A 19999-nucleotide genomic window follows, 5' to 3' on the forward strand; every position below is an offset into this window, starting at 1 on the left:
GACATTTTCAGTTCTGTAGACCTGTGACCAACTGCAGTTACTGGACAACTTTTGCAAAATGTACCTGGGCTGGAAAGGGTGGAACTCATTCTACCCGATCTGTGTTCCAGATATGGTATCGATTGGAACATTGGGATTGGGTATAACTGCCAAAGTGCATCCTATGAGAATCGGGAAGATAAGATCCTGGTATCTCTTTATCCTGCCGTGTGCAAGCACATACCTTCTCAATACTCGGTGTTTGATATTCCATAGCCCCGCTTTCAGGTAATCATTGAATTTACGATCTTCCTGTGTTTATATCAAACAGCTCAGTGACTTCGGAATTGGATGGTCAGAAGCAGATGGAGATGAAACAGGCAGAGAAGCAAAACGAGACCCGACGTGAAAGTGTTTCGAGTTTGCCGTGTGACAGTTGATTTAAATGAGGGTTATTTGCTTGTCGCTGTTCTTTCAGATTCTCAGGTGCCACAGGTCGGTGGATTTTGGGAAATTGAACATTACACATGAACAACCTGCGAGATTATTACAGCTCACTGTCGATTTTATATCACAGCTCACTGCAACGTTTTATATTAACTGGAAAATGGGCTTGCGTTCAACCTAAAGCTGTGTTTTGTCGAAGAAACTTTAAACATGAAGCACATGGAACGTGTATAATCCTACGACCTCTGCCCCTGTGGGGAGATGTGTCCGTATATCTTCCACTGTGGCTGAAAATGAGGATGAGTTTCTCAAGGGGGTTACAACATAATATGAAAATGTGTTGCTGGAAAAGCGCAGCCGTTCAGGCAGCATCCAAGGAGCTGCTGCGCTTTTCCAGCAACACATTTTCAGCTCTGATCTCCAGCATCTCACTTTCTCCTACAACATAGTATGACCATGTCAGACTTCAGTCTCATTATTCGATCACTTACGATCACAGGGAGAATTTCATTGGCATTTGCCCTGGAAACATCAGAATAAACGAGATTATGTGGCAAAAACGAAAAGTGGGACTATAATAGAATGATGTCTCTGAGCCACAAAGCGTGATGGGACAAGTGGTCATTTTTAAAAGCTGTAAAAAATGTAAGACGGGGGAAACCGATCTGCAGCGAGACTGATCCGAAAGGAAAATGCAAAAGCAGTGTCATTGAGAAAGGAGACAGTGTTTTCTGCCGCCCTTGTTGGTGAAGTAACCGTTATGTATCTACTCACTCACTGCCGCGGCGCGCGTTCAGTTCCCAATCTGGAGATGGGAGTTCGGCACTTCCCGCCCATTGTGATGACAGTGTTTGTGAAACAGGAAATGAAGTGGGAGCTGAGAAATGATTCGCTTTTGTACCAAACGTGATTCATGCTAACATAAAATAAAGAACTACGGTTGATGCAAATCTAAAACAAAATCAGGGATTGACTGATAGATTATGCGCCTTGCAGTATTTGTGGAGAGAAACAGAGTTAATGTTTCAGATCGACAGAAACAGATTAGTTACAGATTGCCATATCATGATGGCGGGGAAATGACCAGTTTTGTAAACATTTTTATCAAAATTCGCTGACACCCGTCATTTCGACATATTTAAAATGGTTTCATCGACTGTAAAGCTGTTTCCATAGTCTTTCAGCTTCTGAAGGTTTGTGCTTATATTATTACTTTTTTCTTTTACCTTCTCTCACTCAGCAGCCATGTCGAATGGTCCTCCCTTTGTATAAATCAATGGAGTCTGTATTTGTCTCTTTGTGGGATGTACGCACCACTCTGTTTCAAATTTTCTGACGCTCCATCTGTTCATATTCCTCATTTCCCATTTCTGGTCTTTGAAATGTCTCACATTCGGAGGCAGTGTAATAGTGGAGTTGCTGAGAGACTATGTCCTCCCACCAATGGCTGGATTGTGTATAGCTGGGCCCACATTCTCCCGATAATGTATCTGTTACTTAGGGCTGCGGTAAGGAGACGTTATTTACTCAACATGTTATGAGTCTTTCGAATTCTAAATGCAACATCTTTTCCTCCGGAAATAAAAGCAGTTTCATCCGAAATATAGGATGATAATGATGTATTTACTGTTGGTGAAAGATGAATGATCAGTGACTGCAGAAAATGAAGATGATCAGCTCTTCGTGTCTGTGCTATGGCCATAACATTTCCCGGCAAATCTGCAGTGTCTGCTGCCTCAACTCGTTATTCCCACTAAAACTGGGAGTGAAAGAGCGAGCGCAACAGAAGAGAAGAAAAGATTTTTTTTGTGGGACAATGGAAAGAAGTTCCAGTTTTTATTAACAGTCAGCAAGAAACAACATTCATTGGTGGAGAAAAAAGTCGGGAATAACTCAAGGAGAGGCAAATCACAACAGGCTGAGCTCAAATCAGAAAGCCATGGAATCAGCAATATGACATCTGAAGAAGATGAAACAATGAGCCTTTGAAAGATTGGACATCCACAACTGGCATTTGATTCCAAGTTCTCTTGTTTACTAGAGAAGCACTTTAACGAACCGACTCACAGTGCCTCCACTAGAAGTGCGTTTACACATCCACACTTGTAGTTCCTTAACCACTTCATCACAAAAGTTTGGAAATGTTTTTCTTTTTTGTGTAAAATGTTGTTTGGTGAGAATTGCAATCAATGCCCGCTTTTGCACAGACATTTCACAGTTTAACATTCTCCACTGAAAATGTACAGGGAAAGTCAATGGGCACTTACATTGGTTTCAAACTGTACTGATCACCTGTTTAAACTGATAGAATAAGGATAATGTGTCCATCCTTTCTTGGCCCATTGACGGCGTTCACACACCCAGAGGGATCCTCACACTAAGAGGAAGAAGGTTATTGTGGTGAATTGACCTGGAGTGAGTGTGAGACAAAATCAACAGTGGGCAGTGTAGGCAGACCCATTGGCATCAACACTGAGCCTAACACCACCAGCTCCACGATTACTTCCTGCCTCATGCGTTCCAGTCATCATTGCCATGCACTTTTATTTGAATTCCCCACTCCGCTTCTTCACTTGATCCCGACCTATTGCAGGTGTCTGCTTAGAACCTGACACTTTTAGAAACATGTCTCTATCAATAAGACATGATTCACTGATCATCCGAAGATACCCTGGAGAAGGAGGGAATGACTTAGTTTCTTGAACCTTTCAACTCATGAGCACGACGAATCGTCATGCTGCTGCTAACGATGGATTGCTCGGATTTTGACCCGACAACACTGAAAAAACAGTGAGATGATTGGCGCGGGATTTGCCGTGGTAGTTTCTCCGGGTATCTGCTACCATAGTCCTTCTAATTGGATGCAAACAATCCATACCTGATGTAGAAGTGAAATGGAAAGCAATTACAATTAATTGCTTTCTGAAACTTTGTTAAGCTGCTCTCATACCTTGTCTTGAACGTGCGCCAACGTGTACAGCAGCAATTATCATCCTGGTAAGGAGTGCAGTTTCCGTCCCCTCACCCTTTCTGTAACAAAGGTACCGCGTTTGCTTTCAGTGCGAAGGAAACACAGTTTGAAAACAAGGTAACACTTATTTGCTGGTGTCACAGTGCACCACGGATTGTTGATGTCGCCTCTCTGTCAAATTAATCCCAAGATTATCTCTGAAAGGCCTCATTTTGATTTTGTCTGCTGTTTTTCAATGCGAATGAACCAACACCAGAAATCCTGAATCGTCCTTTGGTGCAGTTCGCACGTTAGCGACTCAGTCATTTCACAACAGGAACGAATGGATTTACAGTCTAACCTTCACATGTGCTCTGAAATCGAAGCCATGTTGGAACTGGAACTGAGAAAGTGATAGACACGAAATGACGTTGCATCATTTACCTCATAGAAGAGCAGGAAAATGTAAACCTGGTCAGGGGAGGTGGTGGGGACAGCAAAGTGAGACAAGTGGAGGTCTCGTGAAACCTCTTCTTTCTGATTCAGTCAGCAACAAGAGACATGAAGGTGCCTCAGGCTGGATAGCTTTCCCATCTCGAACACCGAACAATCACGTCGAGTATGGACCTCTTTGACACCTCGTTGTTTTGTTCTGCTAATTCTATTTGGAGTTTCTTACCTCGGTTCTAGAAGCGCTTTTGTTTCACCTCCTCGTTTATTCTCCGTCCTTCATTCTCAGTTTGTTGGGAAGAACGAGGTGAGGCAGGAATCACTGCGGATATCACACGCTGATCATTCTCTGCTGTCACTGTTCATTAATTTTACACGAAAAGCAAAATATTATGAATTGCATTTGGAATTTAAAAGGAAACATGTCGAAGGCCTCAGGCCTAAGTGACAGATATATTATCTAGAGAATGTGAGCCCAGTTCTCCACACTCCAGTCAGCGGGAGGAGAAACTGCCTCATCAGCTGCACTTTCACACTGTCTTCTGCAGTCAAAGTTTCAAAGACCAGAAATGGGAAATGAGGGATTTGGACAGAGACTGTGAAAGAAGGGGACAATGAACAGACATAGAAAGACAAATGGAAACTCACATTGTGGAAGACACTGAAAGGGTCAATTGTCCACTTGACATGGCTGCTAAGTGACAGAAAGGAAAAGAAAAAGGTAACCATTAAAGCACAGCTTGTCACCAGCTCATGGAAACGGAAGCAGCATTACCGCCAAAACAAACCTTCTAAATTTGTAAAAGTGATGGTTGGCAACTAATGAGAAGTTTTGATAAATATGATGATCCCACACATAATACTGAAAATTTGCCTGCATTACAATGTTGAAATACCGAATGAACCTGCTTCTGTCGATCTGAAACACTAACTCTACTTTGCCCCATGGATACTGCCAGGCGCTGAGTTTCTCCAGCATTCCATGTTTTTGTGTCACATTTCCAGCATCCGCAGCTCTTTGTCTTATGTTAACCTGAACCGTGTTTTTTGACAAAACATGACCACTTCTCAGCTACATCCATCATTTCCTGCTTTAGGAATGCTGCCACTACGACAAACGAGCACAGGAAATTTCACATTCCTCGACTGGAAATCGAACTTGAGCCAGACCGCTGGGAGCACTGAATCAGAAACAGTAGAGAACCACAGAAAACAACAGGCCCTGTCGTCCCTTTCATCAATTACACTGCTGTTGTAAGGTTTGTAGCTCAGGTTGAGGTTTCAGGTGTAGGTTTGCTCGCTGAGCTGTAGGTTTGAGATTCAGACGTTTCATTACCTGGCTAGGTAACATCATCATTGGGACCTCTAAGTGAAGCGAAACTGTTGTCTCCTTGCGTTCTATTTATACATTTGTCCTGGATGGGGTTCGTGAGGTTTGGGGTGATGTCATTTCCTTTTCGTTTTCTGAGAGGTTGATAGATGGTATCGAGATATATGTATTTGTTTATGGCGTTGTGGATGGAGTGCCAGGGGGAAGAAACCGACAGCAACCGACGTCACAGTCGAAAGAAAGGACAACGGAGAACTACAAACCTGCGTATACAGAAAACCGACAAACACTGACCAAATACTTAACTACACCAGCAACCATCCCAACACACACAAACAAAGGTTGTCAGAACACTATTCCAACGAGGCACCATACACTGCAGCACAGACGAACGTCAGAAAATAGAGGTGAATCACCTATACAACGTATTCATGAAGAATGGACACTCAAAAAGTACAGTCCGCAGATTCCTCGAGAACAAACCATGACAAGCAGACCAAACACAGCCAGAAACACTAACAACCTTACGATACATCAAAGAAGTTTCAGAAATGACAGCTAGACTACTGAGACCCCTCGGAATCCTAGTAGCCAACAAACCCACCAACACTCTCAAATAAAAACTAGCAAACTTAAAAGACCCAGTACAACTCATGGACAAAACCAATGTCACCTACAAAATTCCATGCAAGGACTGCCATAACGACAACGTAGGACAAACAGGAACAAGGTTAGCCACCAGGATACACGAACACCAGCTATTCACAAAAAGACACGACCCTCTCTCCATCGTAGCCCTACACACGGATGAAAAAAAACATTTCGACTGGAACAACACATCTATCCTAGGACAGGCTAAGCAAAGATATGCCAGAGAATTCCTAGAGGCTTGGTACTCCAAACACAACGCCATAAACAAACATGTAGATCTAGATACCATCTGTCAACCACTCGGAAAACGAACAGGAAATGACATCACTAGAAACCCCAGCAACCCCATCCAGGACAAACGTATAAATAGAAAGCAGGAGACAACAGCCTCGCTTCACTGCGAGGTCGCCACTGATGATGTTACCTAAATTAGTCTCGAGGAAAATGGAGTGAGAAGATAAACAAAGCGAGAGAGAGGAAAGCGAGAGGGAGAGAGAAAGAAAGGGGGGAGAAGAATGAGAAAAAGTTAGCGAAGAGAAGGAGAGAGAGAGACAGAGAAACAGAGAGAAGGGAGATAGAGAGGGAGGAAAAAGAGAGAGAAATTCCTTGGATGAGCAAAGGGAGATAAGAAAGCAACAGAGAAGAGAGAGAAGGAGAGAGAAAATTTGAACTTGAGAAGTTGCGACTTTGTCAGCAAAGTCAAGTTAGCAGGATGGAAATTAAAAGAGAAATTAGTGATATATGTAAATGTGTCACAACTCCACAACATTTTGATGAGGATGATGTTGAAGCCTTCTTCATTTCAATCAAAAACATGGCTAGGCAGATGGAATGGTCCGAGGATTGATGGGTAATGCGAGTTCAGACGAAACTCGAAGACAGAGCGAGTAAGGGATTTGGTATGATATTACGTGAGGTGTGAAAAGATTATGAATGAGTAAAACAGGCTCCTTTGAGTGCTTCTGAACCGGTACCAGATGTATATCGAGAGCGTTTCTGAAACACAGGTCAGACTTATGTTGAGTTAAAAAGAAATAAACACAATACTTTGATGGATGGATTCTTATTTGGATAAAGAGAGGATATTTCAGGATATTAGAGAGATAATTCTGCTGGAGGAGTTCAAAAATACACTTTTAGAGATTGCAAGAATTCACGCGGAGGAAAAAAAGATTTCGGGAAGTCAGAAGGACAGCAGAATTAGTAGATGAGTACACGCTGGTGCATAAGACAAGCTTTTGAACAGATATTCGTCCTGTGAAGGATCCAAATTGGCAGAAGGGGAGATTCTGCATTACTAAACCAAGAACCTTCCTGCACTTGGAAGATATTAGAGCAGGAAAAAAACAAGTCCAAGAGAGTCGAAAGGAGGTGAAAGGACTCAGCTGTTTCCATTCTGGCAAAGTTGAATACGGAAAGTATTTGAATACGGACAGTACTTGTCGTTAATTAAAGGCGTTGTGGAAAATAGAAGTGTTTAAAGATTCTAAACTGGTGGCACGAGAGTGACACGATCTAACCAGTTGCTGGTAGTAAGGGATGGGCGAATATGTACCCTTTCATATCTATTTCCCATGAGTGTTGTAATTTGTGGTATGAATGAGCAGAAATTTAGCGTTCCCTTATGTAAGATCACGTTGGAGCCCCAATTTGTGCCGGGGAAATTTACGCTGGGCGTGATAGACAGAGTGTCAGTTCCACGAATTCAGCTTGTGCTTGGAAATGATTTGGCAAGATCCAAATTGGAAGTGACTCCCCTTATTGTGGAGAAGCCCAAGGAAGACGAAGAAACTGAGGAGTTAAAACAGAAATATCTTTCTATTTTCCCAGATCCCACTCTCAATAGGCACAGCACCAAGTGACAAGTAAAAAGAAAGATGAAGGAGTTGAGTTTAGGTCAACTGATACACTACTTGATGTGATTCGTGCAGTGGGCCGAAGTACACAAGACTGTGTTGCAGCTACAACGTAGAGAGGAAGTGTTATGGGTAGCACATGAACTACCTATAGGGGGTCCCCGAGGGTTACGAAACACGCAAGCTAAATACTAAACATTTCTCTTGGTCTGGAATGCACACGGGATGTGGTTGCTTTTTCTGACAATATCATACATGTCAAATGGCAGGTAAGTCTCAGGCGGCAATAAAAACACGCCTTTGTTGCCAATTACCACAGTTGGAAAATCTTTCAGGTGGATTATAATTGATTGCGTGCATCCCCTTCCGAGAACTAAATGTCAGAACCAGTGCTTGTTGACTACAATGGATGTGCTATCCATATTTCCAATGGCAATTCCTTCCCGGAGTATCAAGGCCACAATTCTGGTAGAGGAGTTAGTAGCTTTCTTCACACGCTATGACCTAACTAGTCAGATTCAGTCAGACTAAGGGTCAAAGTTTACTGCTCAACTGCTTAAGGAGGTTTTTGATAGCTGAAATACAACACTTTAAATCTAGTGCATATCTTCCTGAATCGTTGGGAGCTTTAGAAAGATGGCTTAAGACCTTGAAGACCATGAAGAGAGCATACTGTCAAGATTACCCGAATGATTGAGAAAAAGATATCCCATTCGCATTGTTTGCCATTAAGAATGTTCCAAACGAATCCACTTAGTCAATCCTTTTGAGTTCATATTCGCACATGAAGTGATTGCCCTTTGGAATTAATTAAAGAAACAAATGACAGGGTCAAAGTCGAAGATCACACAATTAAATCATGTATCGGAATTGAGGGAGAGACTAAATTTAGTAGGTGATTCAGCAAAACAGCACCCAAAGATGGCACAGCGTAGAATTACGCAGGTGGCAGATAAAAATCTGGGACTCAGAAGTTTTCCCACAGGGATAACTTGTCAGTACTGTTACCAATCATAGGTGATCCCTTTAAAGTTAGGTTTACTGGTCCCTGTGAAAAAGTTGAGTCAGTTGAACTATTTAGCAAAGATGTCAGATATAAAATAAAACTGTATTGCTATGTCATGTGAACATGTTGAAAACGTATTACACATCAAAGGAAGAACTGGAGGAAGAGTTGTTCGTTACTGCTCAGCAGAGTGAGGAATCGAATTCAGTTGCTTTGAATTTTGATGTACCTCAAAACAGATTCTAAAATGATGAAGTCCTTGAGGAGTGGGATGGATTAGAAAGCTGTCTGTCTCAGGAGCATAGAAAAGTGTTGAAAGATTTTTTGTTCCGACAGAGTCATGGTACATGCAAGAATCACATGGAGAGGACGAAAGCAATTGAACACGAAGTAGATGTGGGGAATTCTGCTGCGATAAAGCAGCAACCCTCTCGACTTAATCGTCTCAAAGGCTAACAGGACTAGATGCAGGTGAACACCATGCTCGACGAGAACATCATTGAACCAAGCCAGAGTGCGTGGAGTTCGCTGATTTTCTTAGTTACCAAACCAGATGATTTGTGTTGAATTTCGTGTGGATTATGGAACGGCCAACGCCGTTACAAAATCGAACTCATATCCAATTTCTAGATTAGAGGACTGCATCCAGAAAGTCGGACAAGCCAGTTACATCACCAAGTCGGGCATAATGCGTGGCTACTGGAAGGTACCATTGTCAAAGTTGGTGAACAAATCTCTGCGCTTGTAACTCCATATAGGCTATATCAGTTTAAAGTGATGCACTTTTGAATGAAGAACAAGCCCGGCACACCCAAAGACACTTGTACAGAGTTGTGGCCGGGTTGACAAATTGTGTAATCTATTTGGACGATGTAGTGATCCTTAGCAATTCAAGGAATGATCACAAGGGTCTGTTGGCAGAGCTCTTTGAACGACCACGAGAAGCGAAACTGATGACAAACATATAAAAAACAGAATTCACGGAAGCAGAGGTGATGTTCTTGGGATGTAACATCGGTCATGGCAGGTTGAGCACCCTCTGGAACGTGAGCACGAAGGCTTCTGAAGAATTGCCATGATCAACCTCGAAGAAAGAGTTTCTTTAATTCTTCAGACTCAGCGGACTCTATCAGAAGTCTGTTCCAAACTGTACTAGTGTAGTGGCATTGTTAACCGATTTGCTGAAGAAAAACACAACTTTTCGGTGTTCAGCAACATGGCACGTGGCAATTGACCATTTGAAGTCGATATTAACCACCAAACCAGTATTACCTGCACCAAACATCTAAAAAAACTTTTAAAGTAGCCATCGGTGGTCGTTAGAGTTGGAGGTGTACTCCAACGGGAAAGATGAGCATGGGGAACAACTGCTAGTTGATAACTTTTCATAGAAAATCAACATCTATCAGAAGAAATGCTCCACAATCGAAAAAAAACTATTGAGTTTGGTACTGGCGTTACACATTTAATGTATGTGCCATGAATAATGGATCGGAGAAGTTATGTACACAGACCACAATCCGCTAAAACGTTGTATATATGTAATAATATGAGAGTATTTCGTTGGCTTCTTATGGAAGAGACGTTCACTTTAAAAATCATGCATGTTGTGGGTCAGTAGAATGAAATCACAGATACGTTATCGCAGATTCAACTGATGGTGTTCAGATGAGATTGTCTTTATTTCATGTTTTATATGTTTATATAGGAAAAAAACTAAGTCGAAATTGTATGAAATTTATCGATATGTTAGGGTAAAGTATTTTTTTTTAAAAATGAAAACATATCTTCATTATGATGGCTCATTGTTTCCTGTAGAGGCGATGTGTTTTAAACATATTAGTGCACATTTAAGAGATTTAAAAGCAGCAGAACAACCAGACACAGAAACAAGTGTTCACAATAAGACAACGACGTAATCCTGGGTCGAACAATTCAATTCGTTCATTGCCTGGAGACATAAATAGTTCGAGCTTGGCCACTCAGTTTAAATTTTAATCAGGAAAATATATACATTTCAAATCAAATTTTAATTGCGTCTCTTGAAAGTCTTTAAAAATAAACAGGGACCCAATCAGATGCTCTGGGGTATGAGATGGGGGACATTGAACAGTTGAGAGGAGGACTGCCAGGACCTTGCATGTAACAATCTTCTTGAAAAAAATATATATGTGGAAAATAACTTTTCGATCCGTGATCTTTGACACAGAATCTCCCAACAGGGACAAAGAAGAGACAGGAAGATCCGAAGACAAGAACCTACAGCTGCCTGGTTTTGATAAAGAAGTGCTGTTTTGTAAACCTTAACTGGGAGTTTTATTTGAATAGCAATATCGAATGGAACAACAAAATGGGTAATAGAAATACATTGGTTTGTTAATTAACCTCTCTCTTACTTTACAAATGAAGTGCTGAATTTTTACTTCATGTAGTTCTTGGCCAATCGAATTGTTGCAGATTCCTGTACAGCATAACTCGCTTCTGTGTTACTGGTTTTATCGTAAGCTGGAGGGTTTATGCTGTGTCATAACGAGTCTAAACAAATTTGGCAAAACAAGTGTGCATCTGTGCAGTTCTTTGAGTGAACTGGAGATTTGCACCATTCATGACCTGGATGAAGTGATTCTCCCCGCCGTGATCTGAATCTCCAAAAGCGAAAGGCTACCCAAATTCTCCGTAGTTGACAGGATTCGAACCTGCGTGGGAATGCCCCAATGGATTTCAAGTCCATCGCCTTAACCACTCGGCCACAACTACATCCGAATGCATAGAGTTCTCATTTCCAGGTCTCTGCCCCTGGGGAGATTAGCAGTAGTGAATCATTGTTTGGTTTATTTGCATTCAAAACTCACAGCTTTCAAATCGATGAAATGTCGGGACAAAGTGGGTCTGGGTGTTCCACCCCGATAGGTGGGATCTATATTCAGCTTAAACGACGGCGGAAAATGCAGAAAATTACTCAGCAGGTCGAGCAGGATCTGGGCTGGGAAAAGGCGATTCAACGTTTCAGAACGTTATCAGAACTCCGTTTTCTCCCAATAGTACTGACAAACCTGTTGACATTCCCCAGAATGTTCTATTTTTTTTCAGATTCCCAACATCCACAGTCCTTTGCATTAGCCACTGAAACGATACAGAAATTCCTTTGTGATTCTGGATAAGATGCCTGGTTGGGGCACATTTTCGTGACCACATTAAAAACCCGGAGCTGTGCAGGAAAGAAAGCCAATGAAGTATGACCAGTGAGAGATCCGACCCTGGAACGTCCCAAACCACCAACCGTTCGGTTAATGGATGAACGTGTTGACCAATTACGCATCAGAGACGGGGTGAACTGACTCATTCTACGATCCAAAAACAGGCTTTTCACGAATTCAAACTTCAGCCTGCCCTTCACGAAGTGATTGATGTCCTGTATCAGTTTTTCTTTTGCAAAATAAATCGTGGGACATTCACTGCAGTGAAGTGGCAACAATCCTGTACCCGCTGGAAACGCATCCACGTCACAGCAACCAACTTTTCTATAACAGGAGTCCTGCTCTCTTCGAGGCTTTTTCGTAACTTGTTTGTACCCGAGTCTTCGCGTGGTCTTGTAGCCGTGGCGAGGTTTGAATTCCTGATGTGCAGGAATGAAAATCCTTTCAATGTCTCAGATTGGTTCATGTCTAGAGAACAACAGAATCAACAGTCGCGGCCTCTTAAAGACTGGCTGTGTTAAGTGGGACAATCCACCCTTCAATCACCTGTGGTTTCGCTTCCAAAAAAGAGATTCTAAAGTTTTCCAAAGCTGGAGACACGGGTTCACTGTTATTTTCCCTTGTTTTGTTTTAACCTTCCCAGTGGCGATATTTTCTCCAAACTGCTTCGCAATTCTCCGCCTTGCATGATGTCTGGCGATGAGCAAAGCCCTTTTGTCGAGAAATTACTGAGGTTGGGATTCTTCTCTTTGGAACAAAGAAGGTTAACTGGAGATTTTTATGGTCTGTTTATAATGATAGGGGAGGGCGCAGTGCGGATGGGTGGGTTGATGTTGTGGAGGAAATGTTGCCAACAATCAGTGTCAGTTTCCAGAAGACTGGGACTAAAGACATTTAATGAAAAACGAAATTTGCGAAGAATATATAGAGCCTAATCTCAGGGGAACCGTTAATCCTTTAAGACACGGATGAGGAGGACATTCTGTCTTTGAGAGAGGAGCAAATCTGCAGAATTCTTTACACTGAAGGGCTGTCAAGGCTGAGTATAATCAAGGTTGAGACGGCCGCACAATTAGTCAATTTGGGAATCAAGAAGAATGGAGATAAGGCGGAAAAGTGCCAATAAGAATTAACCAAATCAGACGTGACCTCATTAAAACTTGGAGCTGACCTAATGGGACGAATGGCTTCCATCTGTTCCAATATCTTATCTGTCATTTGGAAACTACGAGAGACAATCGTGAAGAAAGTAATTGCAGGACGTTGAGAAAAGATGATTAGAGTCAAACTGAGTTAACATCATTTGTTGAATGGAAAAACACACTTGACAACTTCGTCAGAGTCCTTTGATCATATTGCAAGCAGAGTTGATCAAATGTTTGTAGGCATTCCGTAAAAGACCGTATCAAAAGCCATGGCACATGGTCGGAGCTCACGATGAAAAGTTAAAAAAAAAGTCCTGGATTGTCCGTTGTTTAATTGAAGAATTAATCTGGATTATTGCGTATTTTTCAAGTTGTAAAAAAGTAATTAGTACAGTGCTGGAATGGTGAGTCATACGACTTCCATGATTTATATCTGCCTTAATGACTTGATGGAATTTGCAGAGTGAAATGTCCACAGATTTACTGACGATACACAACAGGTGGGAGGACATTTTGCGATGAGGACAGTGGAATCTGGAAATGGTTAGTGACAGGTTGAGTGGGTGGCAATGGAACAGGTGCACGGAGGAGGTTGCAGAGTTGATAGTTTGGAGGGGAGGGTGATACACATGGGTGGGAAGGAAATGGGACAGATGGGACAGGTCATAAGGACGGTGCTGGGCTGGAAGTTTTGAAGTGCGGTCAGGTGGAGGGAGGGGAAATGTGGAAACTGGTGAAATCTTAATTGATGCCATGGGGTTGGAGGTCCCTGATGTGGAGATTTAGCTTTAGAACGTAGAACAATGAAACAATACAGCGCAGCCCAACCCTTTGGCTTTTGATGTTGCGCCGATCTGTGCACTAATCTAAACTCATCCCCCTATATTATCCCATCATCATCCATGTGTTTATCCAAGGATTGTTTACATCTCCATAATTTAGCTGAGTTAACGACATTGACAGGCAGGGCATTCCACACCCTTACTTTTCTCTGAGCAAAGAACCTGCCTCTGACATCTCGCTTAAACCTATAAATCCTCAATTTGGAGTTATGACCACTCGTACAAGCTGACAACATCTTCCTAAGAAAAATAGTTCTACCGTCTACCTTATCTAATCCTCTTATCATCTTGTAACTCCCGGGAGTAGTTTTGATTGCAGAGCTGTAGATTTGATTCAAACCAACAGCTCAGCGAGCAGACCTGCACCCTCAACCTCAACCTGAGTTGCACATCTTCGCAAACCTTGCAAAAATCTTGTAACTCTGTATCAAATCTGCTCTCAGACTTCTTTCGGATGAGAACAGACCCAAGCCTCTCAGATTTTCCTGATAAGACTATTCCTTCAGGACAGGCAATATCTTGTTCTATCTCGTCTGCAACTTTTCCAATGTTTCCACATTCTTCCTGGAATGGGCGACCAGGCAGTTCAAAATATTCCAAGTGGAGCCACACAAGTGTTTTGTTTCGTTGCAGCATGACATTATGCTCAGGAACTCAATCCTCCACCAATAAAACCGACGACGTCGTACTCTTTCGCTAGGAGCACACTGGTTAGTACTGCTGCATCGCAACACCAGCGACGCGAGTTCAATTCCTCCTTCAAGCGGCTATCTGTGTGGGTTTCTGCCCGTTACTCTGTTTTCCCCTCACAATCCAAAAAATGTGCAGGTTCGGTAAACGGGTAAGTGAAAGAAAATGCGTCTGTCTGGGTCGCGCCTCGGAGGGTCGGTTTATACTTGTTGGGCCCCAAGGTCTGTTTCCACACGGTAAGTAATCCAAAAATAATAATCAACCTGGCTTGAAACTATGTACATGGACTCCAAGCTCACTCTGCTCATCCACATTACCAAGAATCTTTCCATTAACTCAGTATTCTGTCTTCCTGTTATTGCTCCCAAAGTGAATCACTTCACATTTAGCTGCATTGAACTTTATTTGCCACCTCTTAGACCAATTTTGCAAATTATTCCAGCTCCCCTGCAACCTGCAACATTTTTCCACGCTGCCCACAACTCCAGCACCTTTTGTGTTATCTGCAAGCTTACTAACTCATTCACCCTATGCCTGCGTCCTCGTCATTTACGAAAATGACAAACAACAGTGATCCTAAAGCAGATCGTTGTGCCACACCACCCCTTACCGGATTCCAGGGTGAATATTTTCATTAGCCACCACTTGCTGCCTTCTCAGAGAAAGCCAGTTTCTAATCTAAACAGCGAAATCATCGTCAATACCATGCCTCTGCATTTTCTCCAACAGCCTAACATGTGGATTCTTATCAAAGGTTCTACAGACGTCATGTACACCACGTCAAGTGCCCTACCCTCATCCACATGCTTGGTCACCTTCTCGAAAAACTCACGAAACCATGTGGACCCTCTGAAATCAAGTTGTTGCTGGCTGAATGATTATACATCCTGTCTCTCATAATCAGTTCCATATTCTTTCCTACAAGAAAGGTAAGGCTCACTGGTCCAAGATTACTTTGGTCTTCTGTATTACCCTTCTTCAACAAGGGAACAACTTTTGCTATCCTCCAATCTTCGAGTGCTATTCCTGTAGACAATATCGAAAATAAAGATCAAAGGCAAAGGCTCTGCAATCTCCCCACTGGCTTCCCAGGAAATCCTTGGATAGATCCCAGCTGACCCAGGGGACTTACTTATTTTCGCCCCTTCCAGAATTGTTAACAAGTCCTCCTTGTAAACTGCATTGTAAACCATCCAGTCTAGTAGCCTGTATCTCAGATTCTCCTCGACACCGTTGTCTTAAACCAATATGAATACTAACAAAAAATATTCGTTAGCGCCTTCCTACCTCCTCTGACTCCACACACAATTCATCACTCCTATTTTTGACTAGTCCTCATCTTCCTCTCGTCGTTCTTTGGTTCCTGATATACACGTAGAATTCCTTAGGGTTTTCTAAGATTCTATTCGCAAGCGACTTCTCATGTCCTCTCCTGTCTCTTCTGGACTCTCTGTACAGGTTGTTCGTAACTAACTTGTAACTCTCAATCGTCCTAACTGAGCCTTCAAGTCAAATCCTAACATAAGCCTCCTACTTTCTCTTGACATGAGCTTTAAGTTCTTTAGTAAACCACGGCTGCTTCATTCGACAACTTCCTTCATAACTGACAGGTACATACTCATCAAGTACACGCGATATCTGTTCCTTTAACAAGCTCCACATTTCAATTGTGCTCATACCATCCGTTTCCTTCCACATCTAGTGCAAACTAAATCTTGCCAAATGTCATCCTAATTGCCTTTTCGTCAGATATACCTCTTTCCCTGCAGTACATAACTATCCTTTTCTATTGCTTAAGTAAACATACAGAACTGTGTTCACGATCATTAAATTGCTCACCTACCTTCATATCTAACACCCGGCCAATCCATTACCTAGTAACAAATCCAATGTGGCAAGTGACTGTTAATAAAAGGTAGTCTGGCCGCAGGTTATGGACTTGTGTTGAGGATGAGGCAGGATTTATCAAAGTTGATAGGGACAAATAGTTTTTCTGTTCACCTCCCTCTGTTTCCCTCACTCGCAGGAGACTGCTATTATCATTTGGTGCAGCAATTGACAGATGATATCTTTGGTTGCTTCGAAACTTCTGAACACTGTGCAAGTGAGTAAAATAGTACACAGGACCAGGCTCCTGTCAGGGAGCCAAGAAAGCATGCATTGTCAGAGGGCCAGAAGTGACGGAACGGCGCTTTCTCTTTCCAGTGCAAAAGGTCAGTGCTGAAAAGGCAGGCGCTCTTGGAGATTCAGTGCTGTGAGAGATGACGCTGTCAGAGCATCAGAACTGAGAATGCAGAAACTCTCAGATGGTTATTGCTGAAGGATCGGTTACTGTAATAGGATAAATTCTAAGGGAGTGGGCACATTCAGAGGGTTAGTGTTGAAGGAGCAGGCACGGTTGGGGGGTCAGGACTGAGAGAGAGGGTACTGTCACAGGTCCAGTACTGAGTAAGTGCCATCGGCGCCCGTTCAGTGTTGGGAGAGTGGGTGCTGTCGGAGGATCAGTGCTGAGGGATCATATTTAATTTATTTCATGCTAATATTTCCAGAAACAAATAATATAGCAGCTGGACATGCAAACTGTCCATCAAAACATTCAATGGCATGTCCGAACATAAATAAATTATCTAAAAACTCTCTCATATTTGAGGACATAGTGCCTGTTTTTGTCACACATACGCTGCCTGTCTGGTCACATACATCATCCCTGTTGTAGTCTCACACAACTTCCCCATGTTTTTCATACATCCTCCCACGCTACATCTTACACACCCACCATATCTTTGTCACACACACCGTCACTGCATGGGACAAACTCTAAGTCTGCCAGTACTGGAGTAGACTTCAGTTTACCCACCCCCAGTGATATGATTATGTAAAAATGGTTAGAAGTTAGAGCGTGGTGCAAATAACGCCAAGGTCGTGAATTCTCACCCGCCCACAACAGATGTATACCCTCTCGTTCTGCACTGCCCCACCTGAGCGAAAGGAACTTATCTACTTACCCGATTCATGCCCCTTATTTTCCTGGATCTCTGTTACTACTTTTCACGCGACTTCCAGAGGGAATTCATTCGCTTGTTCACCTCTTATGCATCGACACTGGAGTTAGCATATCCCCAGCAATATCATAGAGCCATTAATAGAAGCAAATTACTGCAGATGCTGGAATCTGAAACCAAAAGAGAAAATGCTGGAAAATCTAAGCAGTTCTGGCACCATCTGCAAGTAGAGAAAGGAGCTGACGTTTCGAGAATAACTGACCCTTTGTTAAAGATTAAAAAAGGGGAGAATTAGGGAGCTATTTACACCATGCTGACAGAAGGTGAGTCAGGGCTCCAGATGCAAAGGTGATAATGACAGAGCACGGAGAGATTAAAGGGAGATTAGGATCTGCGAATGACCAAGGCTGAAGCCAGTGCTATGTGACAAAATATGTGGGGGATGTGTGAAGCAGACTAAATGGAAAACAGGGGAGAAGCGTAGCAAAGTGGGAAGAGGAGAGGAAAAACGTATTGACAGAGTGAGAAGAGACAGAAAGAGAGACAATCAAGAAATAAAAGGTAAAGAACAGTGAAAAAAACACAAATAAAAAAGGTAATTAAAATAATTGAGAAGAATATTATCTGAAGTTGTTTGAATTTAACAACTTCGACAATTTTACTTCATTATTTTATTCATCTTTTTTTTCATTTCACCTGCAATATCGGAAGCCAATAGATATGGACAGCACGGAAAACACAGTTTTTGATCGAACTCGTCCATTCCGAACAGATATCCTCACCTGATCCAGCCGCGATTGCATGCACTTGACCCATGTCTCTCTAAAGCATTCCTATTCAAATACTTGTCCAAATTCCTTAAAAGTATTGGAATTGAACCAGTCATCACCAGTTCGTCTGGCAACTTATTGCAGACACGCACCATCCTCTGCGTGAAGCCGTTGCTCCTCATTGCCTTTTGAATTCTCACCCGACCACAACAGATGTATACCCTCTCGTTCTGCACTGCCCCACCTGAGCGAAAGGAACTTATCTACTTACCCGATTCATGCCCCTCATGATTGAAAAACCTCCATAAGATCAGCTCCCAGCCTCTGACGAGCCAGGCAATATAGTGAGAGAGCGTTCAGCCTGTAAACGTTTGCACCTTTTCCATTTTCAAATGTAGGATGTAACATGCTGTCTGAAGCAGTCATCTTAGCAGCTGATCTGTCGCTGACAAACGCTGCAGGAAGGCGTGATAACTTGCTAAATATGCTGTCAAACGAAGATTGCATATGCAACATGAGTCATTGAGGAAAACGTGCAATTGAGTTCTGCGCTGTTGCTGACTCGAAAGCAACTGCGTCCTTCGGGAGCAGAAAGAATCCCACTGCTAGATTACAATTCAAATGCATTTGGAATAAGGTTCGCAGCAGTTTATCAGCAGCACATAACCCTGACTCCAAAGGTATGTGAGTTTCCAGAAGCACAGTGGGCGATCGTTGAAGGTACTTTTCTCCAGACGATATTTGACAACATGACAAGCTGCAGCTGTGCTGTTGGCATTGCGATTGAAATTGCATGCGTCCGGACATTGTGCTTAATTTTGGATATCAGAGCAACTGGTTAGCTCGACTGTGCGCTTTCGGAAAAGTCAATGCTTTTTTTTGTTGAAAAGATTTGCAACGAAAGGAAATACCTCAGAAGAGCGTGCGATCGATATCAAATCAGAAAATGAATAGCCGCGGTGATTGTGAGCACGGGCAATGTAGGCATTTGCTTCTAGCGAGCAGGCCCGTTGGTGGGTTAGCTCAGCTGGTTAGAGCGTGGTGTTAATAACGCCAAGGTCGTGGGTTCAATCCCCACACTGGCTCGTGTCGTGAGCTACCCTGTGCCAAGGTTCTTCGCGGCTTTTAATTTCACCGCCTGCAACAACTTGTCACATGATCGATTCAGATGTGTATTCATTCGAAAGCCGACCATCGCTGTCTTGGAACAGCAACTCGTTGGTCCCATGTCGGATCTCAGCTGCGTTGCTGTATTTCCAAACAAAGTGAACCACAAAATCACCAAGCAGAAACCCTCGCCAGCGCAATAAAACATTTGACAGGGATAGACGCACAACTCGATCGCAGTACCCATGATGACTCTTGGATGTTGTCTGCAGCAAATCAATCAGTCTCAATTGTTTTTCACAAAGAAATGCAAAACATGAAATATATGCAGTATTAAGTCGACCTGGCACAGTCTCGGAGGAGAACCAGAGTTCAGGCTTCAATTCAAATCCAAGATTCGTTCATCTTATTTTCCTGGATCTCTGTTGCTACTTTTCACGTGACTTCCAGAGGGAATTCATTCGCTTGTTCACCTCTTATGCATCGACACTGGAGTCATCATATCCCCAGCAATATCATAGAGCCATTAATAGAAGCAAATTACTGCAGATGCTGGAATCTGAAACCAAAAGAGAAA

General features: G+C 42.6%; 2 non-coding genes across 2 annotated transcripts; one reads left to right on the plus strand and one right to left on the minus strand.

Annotated features, from left to right (window-relative positions):
• Positions 1–11344: 11344 nt before the first annotated feature.
• On the minus strand, positions 11345–11426 carry trnas-uga (transfer RNA serine (anticodon UGA)). Its single transcript has one exon. It is a non-coding gene; the product is annotated as a tRNA-Ser (tRNA).
• Positions 11427–19319: 7893 nt separating this feature from the next.
• Positions 19320–19401, plus strand: trnai-aau (transfer RNA isoleucine (anticodon AAU)). Its single transcript has one exon. It is a non-coding gene; the product is annotated as a tRNA-Ile (tRNA).
• Positions 19402–19999: the final 598 nt, after the last annotated feature.

The sequence above is a fragment of the Hemiscyllium ocellatum genome (assembly GCF_020745735.1).
Source record: "Hemiscyllium ocellatum isolate sHemOce1 chromosome 17 unlocalized genomic scaffold, sHemOce1.pat.X.cur. SUPER_17_unloc_1, whole genome shotgun sequence".
Taxonomy (NCBI): Eukaryota; Metazoa; Chordata; class Chondrichthyes; order Orectolobiformes; family Hemiscylliidae; genus Hemiscyllium; species Hemiscyllium ocellatum.